At 33.0% G+C, this 16,876-nt stretch overlaps 2 protein-coding genes across 3 annotated transcripts in view; one reads left to right on the top strand and one right to left on the bottom strand.

Moving 5' to 3' along the window:
• Nucleotides 1–16,876, bottom strand: part of LOC122499272 (aquaporin-like) — a 240,862-nt gene that overhangs the window by 159,694 nt on the left and 64,292 nt on the right. The window lies entirely within an intron of this gene.
• Nucleotides 2,481–16,876, top strand: part of LOC122499262 (ankyrin repeat domain-containing protein 50-like) — a 77,900-nt gene continuing 63,504 nt past the window's right edge. For both annotated transcript variants that reach the window (XM_043607502.1, XM_043607501.1), the window contains exon 1: nucleotides 2,481–2,920. The gene's annotated coding sequence lies outside the window, so the exon portion shown is untranslated. The remainder of the gene's footprint in view (nucleotides 2,921–16,876) is intronic.

The raw sequence follows: 16,876 nt of genomic DNA, 5'->3' as shown, positions 1-16,876 counted from the left end.
AATCTCGCGGTTTTATTAATTCCTTTAATTTTAGATTTTTTCTTCATTTCCTTCAGACTTCCTCTCGACACGAAGATATGTTTATATATAATTTATACGGTTAATCGAGTAGAACAGACGCACAGTGGTTTATAATTTATGTCCAATTTCATGTCGAGACATCTTCTTATTTGCTTCTTTCATTTTTCATTATAAATACAAGTTAGTTCTTTTTACTATTAGTGTCTTTAGTTTCTCAAATTACAGAATCAATATCGAAAATAGCAAATTCATGAATACACCGTAAAAACAAAATCTTATAAAATCTAAAATGCCTTTTTTCTTAAATTCAACTATTTGAACCTGAAGGTTTATTTTTATAGATAATTTGGATTTGAAAAAAACAGCTTTTCTAACACTGAAAAAAAATATTCTTAATTTAAGAATATATACTATTAAAAAGGTGCCCAGGATATTCTCTACTTGAATTAAGTGTCCCACTTAAATGAAGTAGAAAATAGTCTTGTCTCTTATTTAACTACGCGCTTCTTAAAATTAGTTTATGAGTCATTCCATTATATTTCGACTAAAGTCGTTGCTGACTAATTTTAAAAAATTATAATATTTTGCAGGAATGATGTTAAAGATATTAGGATCACCGAACAAAAAGAATTTTTTAAATATTTTTTATATTTATTGTAAAATAAGCATCTAAAGTATATGAAGTCGTAAAAACTGTCACATTTTCATCTATTAGAAAATATTAAAGAAAACACATAATTTACTATAAAAATGTAAAAAAGTTATAATAATTTATTAAGAATGAATTGTTTTATTATTATAAATTGATAGAAACAATTATTAATAAGAAATATTAAATAAAAAAGGATTTTAAAGTTCACCTGCCAAATAACCTAATTTTGCAAATTTCATTCACTAAATGTGAGAAAGAGAAATCATTAAATTGAATAAAACCTTATGAAATATAAAGAACCTGTGATTAACTTTTAGTTTTTCTTTTCACTTTCTTCCTTTTTTCTTCATAAATGTTAAAAAATAAGCAATTAAAACTGGCACTTTGCTTATTTTCACGATTTTAAAATGCAAATAACTTCTGCCCAGAAAAATGAAAAATTACGAAAATTGGACAATAATTATTTGATCACTAAATACACTCACTGGAAAAAGATTTTCTTTGGTCCCGAAGCTATTTTCCGAAATAATTAATTTTAAACTTTTCACTATTTCTATCAGGTTAATACATGTGATTTTTTTAAAACTGAAGTTGGTTCAAAACGATTAAACAAGAAGAGCTAACTTCGTCCTTTAAAAAACACATGTATTAACCTGATAAAAATAGTAAAAAGTTTAAAGGTAATGAATTTGGAAAATAGCTTCGGGACCAAAGAAAATCTTTTTCCAGTGAGTGTATTTAGTGATCAAATAATTATTGTCCAATTTTCGTAATTTTTCATTTTTCTGGGCAGAAGTTATTTGCATTTTAAAATCGTGAAAATAAGCAAAGTGCCAGTTTTAATTGCTTATTTTTTAACATTTATGAAGAAAAAAGGAAGAAAGTGATAAGAAAAACTAAAAGTTAATCACAGGTTCTTTATATTTCATAAGGTTTTATTCAATTTAATGATTTCTCTTTCTCACATTTAGTGAATGAAATTTGCAAAATTAGGTTATTTGGCAGGTGAACTTTAAAATCCTTTTTTATTTAATATTTCTTATTAATAATTGTTTCTATCAATTTATAATAATAAAACAATTCATTCTTAATAAATTATTATAACTTTTTTACATTTTTATAGTAAATTATGTGTTTTCTTTAATATTTTCTAATAGATGAAAATGTGACAGTTTTTACGACTTCATATACTTTAGATGCTTATTTTACAATAAATATAAAAAATATTTAAAAAATTCTTTTTGTTCGGTGATCCTAATATCTTTAACATCATTCCTGCAAAATATTATAATTTTTTAAAATTAGTCAGCAACGACTTTAGTCGAAATATAATGGAATGACTCTTATCGTTTTTTCTGTGTTGAGTTAAACTCCGAATGAGTAATTTTTACTATACAGATAACTAATGGTAGTCAGTATCAGTAATCAGTAGGAATTAAAATTTGACCTAGAGTGAGGGCGAGGACAACGCGACAGTAGGTTATGGACCTCCAGTAGGTCAACCACTGCACTTCTTGATTATTCAAAAAAAAAAAATGTTTTGCTTACGACTCGTACCGGAAAAATAAAAAAAAAGACCACAAAACCTTGTGTAAGCTCGTGTTTGTAATAATTTTTCGTAAATAATTGAAATCTCTAATGAGAACCACTGTTGGACAGCTGAGCCCCGGGCACAGGAAGGCGCGCGGGGGGCGGACCGGGCAGCAACTATGGGGCAAAGAAGGGTTAGGGGAAGGGAAGACCAGCAACGAGCGCGATCTGCGGGTGGGGGGAGTAAACACATCGGCGCCTCTCCACCAGAGACTCGACAGAGAGTCAGTCTACAACCGCGTCCTTTGGAGGAAATACGTTGCGTCTCTTTTTTCACCCATATATTATAAAACAAAAATACTCCAATTGCATTTTAACTCCAAAAATAAACAACTTACTCTTCCCTTCGTGTCGTCTACATAAGAACTGAAATTCTAATTTTTCTTTTGTGTAATATTAATAGTATTTTTATTTCTTGATTCGAATGGTGAATCTGTGCGATCTTCAAGACCCCAACTAAACGACGAGGACGATTCCAGGAAGGGAGACGGGAGTGTTGAAGTTTTCTTTTTTCTGATTTTGTGGCCTTTTAGGATGTACAGTTTTGTTTTGTGTTTGAGTTCAAGTGTTAAAGTGTTTTTACAGTCTAGAATCGATTGTTGGCACATTATGGACGCGATGTAAACAAGACAAAATTGGAATTTCGATCGATTACAAGTGAGTTGAGGTTTTTTTTTTGAACAAATGCTTTTTTTAATAAGAAACTATTTTTAGGGAATGTTTTGATTTACAAAGATAAGCCAAGTGTGGAACTGTGGGTGATAAAGAAGCGGCGTGACCCAAAATAAACCAAGTAAATTTTGAGGTTATATTTGTCTTCTATTCTGTTTTCGTTGAATCTGATTTATCACCTGCTTTTCTAGCACGCAGTGGTTAGAGCTTTTATTTTGGTTCCAAAGTTTAAAACTGCATTCGATAACAGAATCACTCAATATAAAGTTTAATCAAAACATTGCTATAGAGTAAATTATACCGAGTTTTATTGATTTTTGACTCAAATTCTTAATCATATAAATTAAATTCTTTCTTTTTTAAACTCCTTTTTTTGATTCCTTTGGTCAAACTCCTTTGGTGAAAAATTTCACTTGTGTAACCCAGAATTTTTAATTAAAATGTTTTTCTTTCAAAATTGTATATAAAATTATAGAATTACATAATCTTAACAAATTGGACGAATACTAAAACTCTTTGAAAACGAAAGATGATGTATTATACTTTTTTTCTCCATTTTATATAATCCAATTATTCAAAAGAGATTATGACTCAACTGTAAACAATTTAAGAACGCGGATCAATTCGTATATTTTTGCCTTTTTCGGAGTATCCCAAAGGGACATTAAGATACTAGCTTAAAATTTCCGAAGAAAAATGCTAAAAATTCCATCAATCTTTCTAAAAAAGAAATTCTTTTATTTAACATTCCTGTCAACTTATTCATTTCAAGTTATTCACTTATTTTGAAATAAATTTCTTGTGAGTACATTGTTAAGAGTAATTTCATACCCTAAAGATCAATGAACCGTGGCTAGATTTGTTTCATTGAAAATGGAAACTAAAATACCAATCTATCAAATTGATGTCTTTACCTGGCCTATACCTTTGACAATTTACAATCTGTATTGACTCGAAATCGGTCTGCCCATAAAGTATTATTTCTATTTATCGCTTTCCGCAACGACTGTAAAATGCCTGATCCAGAATAATTCTTAAGGAGAATTGCAAGTAATCGAGAAAATACAAATACAATTTACTTCCAAGTCCTTGGATTTAATAGATTGCGAGAGATTTAACTACTTGACTGATTTGTGAATAATCTCAACTATTCCCCTGAAAAACGAGAATTTTTTGTTAAATCCAGTTTTATGGAAGTACGTTATATTTTACTATTTCTCTTTTTGGAAATTGTTAAAGTACACTTCGGTTTAGATATAAATGCAGGTAAGTATACATTTGCACGTGTGATAAATTAAATTATAAAAATATTAACATATCGGAAATAAAATCGATATACATATCTCCAAGTTGTCTTATTTTAGGTTTAGTTTAGTCTTATAGCACATACACTTTTATGTCTTTATTTTTATCCGGAAAAAATCATGATTTTTTTAAAATAACAGTCCTGCTCTTATCATACCTACACTTTTGTCGTACATACACTTTGACACATTCACACATTTTTATTTCATAATACACGTTTCCCGATATAAATATTGGTTACATTTATTTATAGTCGGCACTATAGGTGAACGTACTTTGTATTTTTAAAATCATTTTTTTTGACGTATAGTCGGTCAACATTTAATGTTATTGTAAGTGCGTCAAAGGGTTTAGAGAGCCAACAGGAGTTTGATTATACACTTTTGGAAATTTAATAAAGCTGAAGATGTGCTTGAAGAATTTTTGCTGTTATTGAAAAAAAGAAAATTTGGATGATGGTAGTTTTCTTTGAGAACGTCAGATGCTGGCAAAATGTTTTCAACTCGTTATCTCTCGGCTTCACTCGGCTTGCCAAGAACTCTTCAACGTTATGTTTTTTTATAGCTTATTTGTCTTATCGATCAATTCCCTCTGATTAAATAACATCGGACTCTTATATGTGAGATAAAATGTAGGTACTTTTATATCGGAACAAAAAAAAATTTATGCATTTACTCATTAGTGTTTTATCTGTATAAGATTATCTTAGAGTCTATCTTAAGTTCCTTCCTGAAGCAGAGATAGTCGAAACGAAACCATCTCTAGAGTTTAAATTAAGGAAACGAAATTTTGGTAACTTTCAGAAGTTTAATACAGATTAGTGTAAATCGAAAATTTTCTAACATCGTTTTTGCTCTTGATGATGACGAATTGAACTTTTGTTCTTTTGTTTATCTTTGAGGAAATCGAAATAATGTATTTTGATGAATCGATTTAAAATTCAAATGTTTTGAACTGTTCTCAACTCTTCACATAAACTTTAATGACACATTGCGAAACATTATCATTTCCCCGACGTTCATTTATGCGCGTGCACGCAAATAAGATATTCTCAACATTTTTAAAATCCCATTTGAGATCATTTTTCCCCTTCGAGCATCTGCTGCGAATGCAGAAACTTTTTTACACCGCGATGAGGGAAGTGCGTCACACTCTCGCGCTGAAATTGCACTTTAGATGGAGGAGAACTGGCGAAGAGAATAAATTCGAGAATAAATTCCATCGAAAGGAAACTCTGGTGAAATGACAAGTGTGCGCATATAGACGTTATACCTACCTAAAGATTATGGGTTTTTTTTTGTGTATTTGTGACCATAAAGTGCATATACACCTTGTGTGTTTCGTAAAACCTACGGATGGAGAAGGAACACGACGCTTTGTATTGAGATGGCCTGACCCATACCCCCGGGTGTTACCGGGGCTGTAAGACAGGTAGTGACGTCATCACCCCAGCTGCTTCTCTTTTGTCCGTCTTTCCGTTCGCTACACATGTGAATGTGCACAAACACTAGCACCCATGGTTCATGGTGTGTGGGGCAAAGTCGTCACGATAGAGGACGGACCCCTCGAGCAGAAATCACTTGGACGTGAGTGCCTCCTAGAGGTCGGATTACTTCAGGGCATCAAACTGCATCGCTTTTTACATTCTCATTTTTCTCTTTCTTGTCACACCATTTTGAGGACGTACACGTGTCCTTCAAGGATTAGAACTTTTTTTTCTCTCTCTTTCTCTAGAGGTGCTAAAAAAGACTAATGCCACTATCAAGCTGTACTTATCTCACCATTTAACTCCAAGTCAAAAAGTCGAATTTCGACTCACTGCTTTTTGACAGATTGATAAACTGGAGTTTATCAATCTGTCAAAAAGCAGTGAGTCGAAATTCGATGATAATAATATAGAATTTTTGATGGTTGTTAAATAAAAATTGTCGTGTGAGCAATTTATCAGTTCAATTTTTCACCCTTTGACATTGCGACATCGTTTATCAAGTGAATAGAATGCGGCAGCTTGTTCGACTGCACCGCAGAATGACTGGTGAACATTGTATGATGAGTAAAAATTTAGGACATGCAGAATTTTTAAGCACTGCGAACGACTTCAGCTTCATTATGATCACAAAAAAAATAAATATACAAGAAATAGATTACTTTACAAGAATTATACTATGAAATTACATACTGTATACGCGATGCTTAAAGAGAATAACATAACTAATCTCTTGACAGTTAATATAAGAAGATTTTTGTATAATTATTTATTAAACATTTGGATTTGATCAGCGTGAAATGTTTCGTTATTAAAAAAAAGAGGCATATTTCTTCACGGTGCTTAGGTCGATTAAATCAGTTAGAAAAGACGGATATACGCGCGGGGTTCAACGTGCGAAGAATAAATTCTTCACGCTTAGAATCAACGATCAGATGTTGGTTGTCACGCAAAAATCGTTGTGTGTCCAGCTACCGATATTACACACACCTCTCCGTGTATCGATGCAAATTACATGCGAGTGCAACAGCTTTCCATGTCGGTCATAAATAAAATAATATTACGATCGACGCTAACCAGTCGCCACTAAAGCTTTCACCAACATCTGAAATCGTACATATAGTGTATTTAAACTTAAACTCATTTTAATACTCTGCGTAGGTATGACTCATGCAAACGAGAGAAATGAGAATTAGATTCTGTGAACCAAATTTTTTATTTCTCGAAGGTGAAAATAATTCTTTCTAAACCAAACCGCTGTTTTAGAGTGACAGAAGAATTCAGAAATGCTGCAATTTTAAACTGATGACTTGAAAATTCGAGCTCCCTTTAATATTCATGTGTACATCCAACCCACGCCGAAAGGAATACTTTCCAAATAACAGCCATAAACTTACAGTTATGAGAAATCTGTTTGAACAGTCAGTGAAATAAAAATAAAAGTAAAGTTAGCCTTCTGTGCCTTCTGTTCTGTCGGTGGTGCGGCGTGCGCATGACTCAAGTAACATCCGTATTGGTTAGCAACAAAACCGAGAAATTAGGATTAGCCAGAATTACGACAGTTGTAAAGAAAAATTTCTTTCACTCCACAGGCTGTAAAATAGGTTTAAGAAAGTCTTTTCGGCTTAAGAAAATATTTTCTATAATGCAACATTGACATTGGATAACCCCCGAACTATAATTTAAATGCACTATCGTATCGATTAGTCATGTTGATACAGAGAGGATCAACAGGAATTAACAAACCGTGCTAAGATCAAATGAAAAGCCGCTCTTTAATTAATGATATTGATATTTCTCTCATCACTGTACGGAATCTGCAAATATTGAAGATTATTTGTACTTTCTAAAATTGTTTAGAATTTCAATTTTCTCCTTTTGTTTTTTACTCTCCATCACAATTTTCCTGGGGATCAAAAAAAGTTGCTTCGCAACACTTTTGATTCGTTTTTTGTCTCAATTTGACATCCTTAGAAAATTGTTTTTTTTTTGCTCTCCACTTTTGCTCATTAGATTTTCGGAGCAAAAAAAGATGTAATAGAATCGTGTCCTTAGGAAAGTAAACAGATAAAAAGCAAACGAACTCGAAAGCGTCATGAACAGGTGCCTTATGATTTATACCAGTGACCCGCATTACTGCCGTGACCCAAGATTATAGAGATGGAAAACTAACATCATTTCTCAAACTTTCTCCCATTTGACACTTTTCCCGATATTCTGAAGAATATTTTAATTTTTACTATCGCATCCTCTAATTATCCTTTCATTTATTCACTCTAATTAGTTTTAAATTCAGCTTTGATAAATTTTTTTCATGTCGCAAAAAATTGCGTAGGTACACATTGTTTGCAAATAGAAATGAAAATGAGAGTAGCGCAAAATAAATAACCAGAAATGCTTGATATAATTTATTTATTTTTGAAATCGTTTAAGCGCGAATGTCGCAAAAATGTTCTCAATATTTTTCCAGTTGAGCCAAAAACCTTGAGAGTGGAAATTTTATTTATCGACACACTTGTATATTATCTGGAGAATTTGAAATATATTTTTGCCACCGCAAAATAATATATATCGAAGAGAGAGAGAAAGAGTGAGAGAGAGCACCACACATGGATGCTATGGAATAATAAAAAAAAGCTGCATTTTCCCTTCTAAAAGTTTACAGCTTTCGTCGCCAAAGTTTTCAGTGCTTTTTCCATGTCCCCTTCCATCATCGCATCGTTTCCGCAACTTCATACACGGTATTCTCAGATTTTTCATGAACGTAAAAAAAAGCAAGTTCCTCTCGCATCCTGGGATTTGACTTGGCTCTTCCGTAATGACAACCTTTTTAAACATACGCGAGCATACATCCACAACTCGTTAACTAATCTTTTCATTTATGAATATGAAAAAGTGGTTTTTTTTTGCATATCGCGTAATTTGTAAATGTCATTTCAGTTTTATGATTACTTTTTTTTTACATTCTCGTATAAAAAATGAGATTCTGTTTTCTTTTCCCTTTCACATAAAGGAGGGATTGTATTTTCTTTTTTCAAGTATTCTTTGATACTTTTTTTTCAGTTTTGTTGAAATGTGTATCGTTGACCCAAGTGTGGTCTCGGGTCAGCTGAATTCCCCATGACTAACACGAAAGGCATGTTGACGACTGATTATCGTATCTTGACACTTTAGACTCATCAGAGTTCGGTACGCTTATGAATATTAACACGTACACTATCGATATCGGCAAATATCAGCGCGACAAGTGTGCTACCGAGGGATGCAACTCCAACTGTCAGTGCTGAGTGCAAAATCACATTTCCTTTTTCTTCCAAGGTAGATATATGCATGATTCATGAATCTTGTACTCGCGGATTGCATTTCAATTGATACTTCTTTATAGCATTATCACATTTCTAAACTCATCATTAAATACAACATTAAACTTATTATGACATCGTTTAACATTCCTCCGAGTTTATTCTAAGTATACATATTTTTCCAGGGAATTAATAAACAAGTATAGATTTTTACTACAGATGAACAGTTCGAGTTCTTGCAGGTCTTAATTTTTATTTAAAGATATTTTACAAACTTTCTACATCAATAACTTATGATGATGATTTTCGCAGTTAGTTTCATTAAGACTCAATATGCATTTAATTGTGAACTTGTTGAATTTCGCATTTATTCCAATTTCAACATTTGATTATTAATCGGATTGAAATTTCCGTTTCAAAATTTCGTTTCAATTTCATAATATCGAATAGACCGAGAAGGACTATAATCAAAAGGGCGAGGACTTCTCACTTTGGACACCGGAAGGGACGTAAACTCGTAAAATTTACTAGCCCTAAAAGTGGGTTAACCAACAACCGTTCCTCAATTGTCCACTCCTCGAATTTCGAACCATCATAGCACTCTGCAAATCAACTACTAGGACCATTGCTGTTTGCAATTAGGCTAATTGGGGACCTGGCTAAATTGAGTTTTCAAATTCTTTCAATCGATTTGCCTTCATTCTCGAATTACAATGGCAAATCAGTTTAATCTACTTGATCGTCGAGCGGAAATTTAAAATTTCCTCTGGTATTTTACTGAAAACTTGAGAATTTCTCTCTTCATGTCTTATTTTTATGAAACATTTTTTTTACTTCTTTTAACTTATTTTGATTTACCAAAAATTGATAGTAGCATACTACTTGGACTATTTTCGAAAGGAAGTGATTACTTAAAAAATTCGAGAGATGTGTCTCAGATTATCTACAAATTTTTTTCATGATCTTAAATAATCTGCGGAATCTTGTAATGCGCGCACACATGTTAAATGAGTAATTTCGAATCTCAAACGTTTTGTATGATGTGCGATATACAAAAAGACGAACGTAAGCAGTATTTATAAGCAACTAGCGTGGGAGCTTGCCTTCAAATGGCAAGTAAAAAAGATTAGTGGAATATTATTTTTATTTACATTTTTGAAACACGATTTCTGTAAATTTATGCTTCTTTTTCAATGAAAGATTTCCTAAAAATTAAACTTCACCAGGAATGGAATTTATTTATCTCTTTCGAATATTAAGTATAAACTGTTTAAATAAATCTCTCACAGACAATAGTTCCAAAACTTCGGAACGATCAAATGAAGGACAGTTTTGAATATATTTTCAAAAAATACTGGTTGTTCCTGAACATCTTCAGGCTTCGTGCTCGATAATTAATTTTAAAATAGTAGCTAAATGTAGCTTTAAGATTGAATAGGTATTTGAATTTGAATACAGAAATTAATCTTTATGACCGAAATAAAAACCGATTTTTTGGCGCCCTAAGGTCGATCCAAGGTTTTTGAATGTGCGGGGAAGCAATGAAATGTGTTTAGTCTTTGCGTTGTATTTACGTTGAAGAAAAGTGACGCCTTTCCAGCAGGTGTTACATAATGTCACTTTAAACCCCTGCTTACGGAAATGACCCTTATCGACTAAGACTATAGTCTAAGACAGTCTATTCGAGCACCCAGAGACTCGTGCACTTAAATAATAAATAAAACTTAAAATGTGTTCGCGAGGCGACGTTGAAGTGCGCGAAGGAAGATATTGAAGCTGTCTTTATTAAGGAAGACTATAAGCTGGTAATTAAGAATATTGCTTGAAAAGGTTGACTAAGTGCGTGTCTCGTCAGCTCTGTTCTCTCTCTCTCTCTCTACCTCTCTTCTTGATATAGATCGGTCTAGAGTTCAAAGAGCAAGTCTCGGGAGAATCGCCATGTTGCACTGACGAATGTCTACCATGTATGGGTATACTCCTCGAATACTACTGGATGGGTCTGAGTGACTGCTCGAATTTAATATGAGCACGCTGGGGATACATATTCTAGATCCTTGGGGGCAAACGCTGGAACGGTTTTGTATGATGGAAAATGAGAACGGGGAAAAGAGCAGAGAGAGAGAGACAACCGAGGATAGAACAAGTCCATATCAAGATGTATTCATTCTTCCCCGAAGTCTGCGAATTCATCCGCAGAAGCTGTTCCATTGACTCATTTCACTTTTCAGACGCATGGTTATGTTTCCTTAGCTGAACACCTAAACCTCATTCTCCGGATCCTCCGATTTCGCTAAAAGAGAAGAGTTTTGATTTATCAAAACTCTTCTCTTTTAGCGAAATCGGAGGATAATTTAAATGTGACAAGAGACGGAAGATGGAACTCAAGTTTGAAATTAGCACTATCGTTCCAGTTGAATGAACAGAAAAGATTTGCCTCTGGTTTCCGCATGCTGAACCAAATGGACTTAGAGAGAAGAATGAGCACTTTCAGAAGTTTTTATCTAGAATTCTCATTTCGCAAATTCCCCTTTTTCCAGCACACGCAGACACTGCCCGCCCGTAGTTATAAATTATTGTTCCTGGAAGCGAATCCATTGAGTATTATGATTTACAGGATGCCAATCTACTTTCCGTCTCGTCTAAACGGCACTATTTGGCAAAATTGAGTTGTTTGCACTTTTACGTAATATAATCTCAAAAAAAAACCTTTGCCAATTTGTTGGCATTGTTCTGAAACGAGAGACAAGGTTGAGGGAGAATTTGTAAATTATTGTGTCATCTTTCCGGCGAAGCGAGATGGCATGGTGCAATAAATACCGTGAGAGTCAAATAAATATTTGGTTATCGCGAGTTGTATTCAACATTGTGTACCTTTCCCTCTCTGGGAGTTCATTTTAGATAACTAGTGTTATTGATGGTACATCCGTTTCGGAAGCCGAAATACATCTTGTACAACAAATAAACTAATTGTGTCTTTGCAACGTCTAACTGTATCAAAAGGATTTTTATATATTCCTTATGCGCGAATATTTAGTAGAACTTGTAAAAGGAAATTTATGTAAATTTTATGTCTACTCTTTCTGCATAGGAGTATCTATTTCAGGGAATGTTCTTGCGGAAGAGTGTGAAATCTCGGCGCACGTACCTTTCTTCCTTGTAGCGTGCTTCCGGCCATCGAATTATGGTCGGCACCACTGGCTTTAATTTTATCGCGCTCTATTCGCAAAACGAAGCAAAAGTTCATTCGTATGTTCTCTCAACGTGAAATGGCATGCAAGTAGAGACCTGCCAGTGGAGAGAGAGAGAGAGAGAGGGTTATCGACCATCGCACGTATTACCTCCACAATTCGTCTAAAACGATCGATCTCGATGCGTTGATAGTTCGACAAACGTGTATACTGTATGCAAAATTCTACGACTACGTTTTTCCTTTTTAAAAACTGATTGATTATCCGTTACATCACCAAAAACCAATATCTGTCAGTGCTAAATAATGGGTTATGTATTCAAATTTCGACAAATTATATTGTCTTTTGTGTCCATTAAAGGTAATCCTAATTAATCATCTATCAGCTGAAAATCCTTGTTTTGAAAAATTGTTAAATTTTGCTATTCTTCTATTTTTCTCTCTCTATGGTATTAATATAAAATGAGATGGGAGTTGTATGTAATTCTTCGTAAATGGACATTTCTAGGAATACACAGAGGCTTTCAGTACTCTCCATGAAGAGATACAATGAAATAGACCCCATGCCAATTGAGTCGAAACAGTATTCAACTTGCATGAAGGAACAGAGTATATCGACGGATATTGATTCTATATACAATTACGATGGCTTCAGTCTTTGCTTTTATTTTATCGAAGGAGAAACTGTAAGCTTTTAGAGTGAATCACGTCGTTATTATTTATTTCTCAACTTGCATTTTGAATGCAGTCTTGTTGAATACAACTCGCACTTTCTGAATCAAGTTAATATCGAGAGCTCTGCGGTTTTCTTGTCATTCTCTAGCTAAATTGTAATACTTCTGTCTAATGATAATTACCCCCATGAAGGAGTCTAGGTTGCTTGAAATTGTAAAAAAAACCTTTTCTCTTCCTTGCAGTTTAATAAAAAAGTTTCTTTAAATTCTCAAACAACTTTTACAAAAATGATTCAAAATAATTGATTTAAAGAAGAATTTCCGTAATAAAACATTTTTAGAATGAATCATAAAAATTCATAATATTCTTTTTATCATAGTATTTACTTACGAAATACAAAAGTAACCATGTTTTTGAACTCACCTGAAACAAAAAGAAAAAATACATGAAATGCTGCACTTTCAGTAGAATCGCACATATTTTTTAATATTGTAAAATAATCTAATGTAAAATACTGAATCAATAATAGTTGTAATCCGTCAAATATATTAATTAAATATAAAAGAAAAATTCCCCCCGAAAAAATAATGAAAAAACTGTTCGAAATATATTTGGAATAATTTAGAGCACGAATTTAAAGAGGAGCCTCAACAAAGAGCAATGACTGATTTTCCAGTTGGTGAAATTAGACAGCAAAGTCCCTATTGAGAAGGGTAGAACGATATTGATTTTTTACTCGGGGCGCCAGAGTTCTGATTCCCCTGCCCCGAAAACTCTTTATCCATAAGCCACTGTCCCGGGAGAATGGTTTCATCGACACGATTCACACCGCATCGTTGGATGGATAGGGGTCGTCGAAGGAGTAGTGAGCGGGGGGCTGGGGGGCAAACTGCTTATTATTCAGTTCGGTTCTGCCAGAATTCTGAATTCGCGGCTGCATGTGTCAGCGATGCACAATAAACGAGTGTGCGTTGTAGAAAAAAAAAAGTGAGTGCACTCTCCCACATATATATAGAGACTGATGTCCTTTAATGTGAGAGTTTGGCGCCTTTCAGCCGCATATCAGAAAAACCATGTTTACAGCCGCGGCGAAAAGTTATGGCGCAAATAAAATCGAAAAAGAACCTTACATTTTCTATCATGCAATTCAATGGAAATGGAATTTTTTAATTAAAAATAAAAAAAGGAATTACTCTACACTTTTTACTCCAGGTAGGAAAAATTACTCTGTTGGTAAAAAGAGATATTTGACTCACTTTCTTTTCTCCACTAAAATGAAAAATTCATAATTTTTTCCTTTATATGTGGAAAAATGAAAAGCATTCGCGGAAAAAAAGAAGGATAAAATGGTTGTGCGAATTAATGCAAAGATTTTGTGTTTTTTACATTCCGCTGGGTGTGTCTTACACACATTTAAATGAGACTAAAGATTCTGGCAGAGGGCCCAGAATGGTTAGCCATTCAGAAGAGGTACAGAGAGAGAGAGAGAGGAGAATGACTTCCGGTGGTTTTAGGTAGATGAAAAACTAAGTTAAATGAAAAGGCTAACAAACTAATTAAACTACCTTCTCTATCGCTCGAAGCCGACCTGGCGGCTTGACTTCGTTTCCGCTTTCCGCGTCCCACTTCCGCGAAAGTCTTCGCCGAACGGATGCACTGAGCATTAAGAGCACAAGTATGTACATAGGCCTCGACTGTATGTAAATATACATTTGCTCCACACAACTTCTCACAAATTGTTTTTCTACTCGACAATTTCATTTTACCGAATAAAATATTATAATCTTTGGAAAATAATCTTCTTTTAAAAATATGTTTCATTAAAGGTCTTTCTTTGATTATAATTTTTTAAATCTTTGTGAATGTACTACACTTCTCAGACGATGCACTTCACTATCTTCAAACTAAAAAGCACTGTTTTCAATTTCCCTTTAAAAAATTTAAACATTATTACTTTTCCAAAAATCAACTTTTTTAGTGTTTTCAAAATAAAATTCTTCTAGAAATCCATTATTTTTAATAATTAATTAAAAAATTTAACTAATTTCAGTGGCAACTCTGCATATAATTATTTTATTTTCCCTGTGCAAAATTTAGTCTACTTCAGAAATATAAATGTCACATTTAAAATTTTATTAGGTACTTTAATAAGTTCAAAGTTCGCTATTAGAATTTGACATTTTTTGTTTAATTGTTAAAAATTCTATTTTTCCGAACATGTTGTCTGACCTTTTCAAACTATGACAAAATTATTGAAGAACATTAAATTAATATTGATTTTACGTGGTGGTATTATGAAATGTTGAGAAAATCTCCTATAAATTGAATTATTGAGAGCAATATTTCCCCTTTATTTAATAAACAAATACCATTATCGTATAATTGAGTATACTTCGATAATTAACTCGGAAACATTCTTTCAATTTTTCTAAAAAACAAAATTCTTTCATATTTAATCATAAATAAAAAATTTTTTATTTTAATTTCCATTTCCCCATTACTTTGTTTTTGCAATTTTTGAAAAATAATTATTCAATCCATGCTGATTGAATGCTTCAGCAAAATTATCAAAACTTATAAAATTGAGTGAAATTGACAAATGGATTAAAATTGAATTATTATTAATAAATGTGGCGTTTTCTCATCAGAGATAAGAATTAATATGCAATGAATAAATATTTGGTCGAGTATACATAGCATATATTTGTGAAAGCGGTTTATGGTAATTGTAAGAAATTGCAAATTTATAATCCGTAAATTATTGAATTATAGGTGCAAATAACCTAAACGTGTGTGCTAATTAATATATAAAATTCTCAAATTAACTGTCGTGTTTTTCAAATAGATAAAAATATGCTAATATGTTTAACTTTTAAACAGACACTCGAGAAGTGAAAAAATGTTTCGATCAAATTTACTCGAGTAATTAATTATTGTCTGATTAATTGAGTGTGACAGTTATCAGAAAATCAAAAGTTAAACTTTGTGAATTCTTGATAAAGTAGGAAATTCTTTTTTTGAAACTGTTCGGTTTTAAACCGAACGGTTTCAAAAAGAGTATTTCCACTTTATTAATTATTATTTCCTTGATCTTCTTAAGTAATTAACATCTCCAACCCGTTAGCCCGTATAAGAATTAAGTTTGAAAATAACTTGCGACTGACAATAAGGAAAAGATAGAGGCCCGTACATTCGGAAAGAGTGCATCAACCTCATAAGAGAAACAAAATGATATTCTTCATGAAAAAAAGGGATATTTAAAAGACGTGGCGAAGTCACTGTCAACGGCCAAGAATAAAGCTCATCCACACCGCCCCTTTAGGATTATTTATAAACGTTTGACACTCCTATGCCGTGCAGTTCTCGTGGGAGGTGTCGTTGAGCTTTTATTCTATAAACTCTCAAGCCTCAAGTCTTAAAGAAACTAACTGTTGTGTTTATATCTAGTTGAAAGTCATAAGACCCACGTACACTTATATTCTTAGTTATAAATTCGTCTGCACAAGTGATTGATGGTCACTTATCCTCCATGAGTTCCCGAGACTCAAAAGGAAGCCAATGAGATGCGACTGTATATTTTCATTCGGGAAAAAACTTTATTTATCCTCTATTCAATAAAGAAACTAGTTTTCTGATTATATCGAGATTGTAAGACGAATATCTGCTCAAATTTTTGTCTCTAATTTTAACTATTTCTTTAGGAAAAGAAACAGGAAAGTTTCGTTACGTCACTACTGTGACGCGAAAAGTTACGTATTTCTTAAAGTTTTTTAATAGTAATAAAAAATTTCGGTCTGGTATTTTGTGTAGGCGCGTCTGTCGCGCGTTGAGAGTGCAACTTGATTCGGTATTAAATGGAATTGCCAGGAACGTTGACACAAATTCAGGCGCATAAAGGCCGAAGCGTAGGATGCCGAACAGTTTAAATCCAAAGGAGTATAAGGTCACAAGTTGTTATCGCGATTATATTATTGCAAACCAGTGAA

The sequence above is a fragment of the Leptopilina heterotoma genome, unplaced genomic scaffold, assembly GCF_015476425.1.
Source record: "Leptopilina heterotoma isolate Lh14 unplaced genomic scaffold, ASM1547642v1 Lhet_166, whole genome shotgun sequence".
Classification (NCBI taxonomy): domain Eukaryota; kingdom Metazoa; phylum Arthropoda; class Insecta; order Hymenoptera; family Figitidae; genus Leptopilina; species Leptopilina heterotoma.
The sequence above is the reverse complement of the archived record's forward strand: the minus strand, read 5'-3'. Positions and strand labels throughout refer to the sequence as shown.